The sequence below is a fragment of the Spinacia oleracea genome, chromosome 3 (assembly GCF_020520425.1).
Source record: "Spinacia oleracea cultivar Varoflay chromosome 3, BTI_SOV_V1, whole genome shotgun sequence".
Taxonomy (NCBI): domain Eukaryota; kingdom Viridiplantae; phylum Streptophyta; class Magnoliopsida; order Caryophyllales; family Amaranthaceae; genus Spinacia; species Spinacia oleracea.
In genome coordinates this window covers 53,930,812-53,932,820 of record NC_079489.1, presented here as the reverse complement: position 1 = coordinate 53,932,820, position 2,009 = coordinate 53,930,812, and the positions used below count along the sequence as shown (strand labels likewise).

The window sequence follows — 2,009 nt, the reverse complement described above, 5'->3', positions numbered from 1 at the left end:
CAGGTGGTCCACTAGACTGTTGGTTGTAGTTGTTCCGTGGTTGGTAGGATTGTTGATGTGGGGTTTGGTATGGTTGTTGTGGTGGATGTTGGACTTGGTGAGGGTTCTGGATATTGTTGCTCATGTAGGATAGTAGAGGGTTGTTTTTGTAGCCCTCATTGTAAGAGTTGGAGAATGGGTTATTTTGTTTGTAGGATTAAAATGCGTTACATTGTTCAACAGAGCTCCTACATTCCTGTGCATAATGACCAGACATTCCACAACTTTCACAAACAGTAGCAGGTTGGGCACTCATAGCAGCTACACTAACAGGTTGGGCAGATTGAGCATTGGCTGCTTGCATATTATCAAACTTATAGTGTAAAGCAGTCAATTGGGCAGTTAATTGTTCAATAGAATTTAAATCATGCTTACCACCCCTATTAGATAAACCTCTAGGATTCCCATACTGGGAATTGTGAATGGCTATCTCCTCAATCACCTCCATAGCTCTAGGCACCTCAAGTTGCATGAATCTCCCACTGGCAGCTGAATCCAACAAACATCTAGACTCATTGCCCAGACCATTATAAAACTGCTGAATCAAGAACCAATCTTCCAAACCATGGTGCGGGCACTCTCTTTGCAAATCCTTGAATCTCTCCCAGACCTCGAACAAACTCTCATCTGCTTGTTGTGAGATACCCAATATCTGACCCCTTAGACGAGCTGTTTTCTCAGGTGGAAAATATTTAACATAAAAAGCAAGAGCCAAGGACTCCCAATTAGTGATTTTCAAATCCGCCCAATTCATCCCATTAATCCACAATTTAGCTTTCCCACTCAAAGAGAACGGGAAAAGTATCTCCATAGTCTGCTCCGGAGTCAATCCCTTTTGCTTGATGGTGGAACAATATCGGATGAAGGACTGTATGTGAAGATTCGGATCTTCACCTGGTTCCCCACCGTACTGGCGTCTCTCAATCATGTTAATCAATGCACACTACTACAAAATAGGCTTATAGTAACGGCAATAAAGTGTTATCATAGACCAATTAACCGTTGTAATAGGCCTATAGCAATGGTTTAAAAACCGTTACCAATAGGGGGCGTTGCTATAAGTCTATGGCAACAGTTTTTCAGATTTAAGCAACAGTTAGTATAAACCGTTGCCATAAATAACTAAGGCAACGATTTTTATAGACAACACTTTTAACCTATGGCAACAGTTATTCAACAGCTTAAGCCAACATTTACACATTTAAGGCAACAGTTTTCACCAACTTAAGACAACACTTTCTTATACTTATGGTAACATATCCAATTGTATTTATAGCAACGCTTTCTATTGAGTGTATGACAACGCTTTTGGTTTTGATTATGGCAAGCTTTCATATGAGTTTATGGCAACGCTTTCATTTGAGTTTTTGGCAAAGATTTCTATTGGTCTAAAGCCACGTTCTCAAATGGATTTCGTTATCCATATACGTGTGATAAATATGACTGCGTATAATAAGATTTTCATAACAATTAAATTCAAAAAATGTATACATTTCAAATATCTTAATTTCATAAGCATAGCTCTATTACAATTGTCTGAATAGTAAAAAAAATGTTCTAAAACTAAATCCCGCACATTCTGCAATCATGGTCCAATAACTCTAACTTTTAAAACCTATCTAATATTTATGTGTCAAAAACCCTGTAAATCTTCACATATTTAAAGAAGCTTGTAATTCTCGAATGTATATACCATCCTGCACAACAAACAAATCAAGTAAAACATTTTCATAAGAATCTTATTATCAATGAATAAAATCCAAATACATAAGAAAAAAGAAGATGAAAATGAATGACTAAAGCCAAACCTTAAGAATAATGGGTAAATAACAACTTTTTTTTTTAATACCCAATGATTCATGTAAATTTATCAAGACTCGCATTGTAGACCCTTATCTATTACACAAGTCTGTAAAATAAAATGATAGTGAAAGTGGAAAATCCGGCAGAGTTTCATTTAAAATTGAACT

General features: G+C 36.5%; 1 non-coding gene across 1 annotated transcript; it reads left to right on the top strand.

The window, feature by feature from the left end:
• Nucleotides 1-599: 599 nt before the first annotated feature.
• Nucleotides 600-706, top strand: LOC130470957 (small nucleolar RNA R71). Its single transcript, XR_008931669.1, has one exon. It is a non-coding gene; the product is annotated as a small nucleolar RNA R71 (small nucleolar RNA).
• The last annotated feature ends 1,303 nt before the right edge of the window (nt 707-2,009 follow it).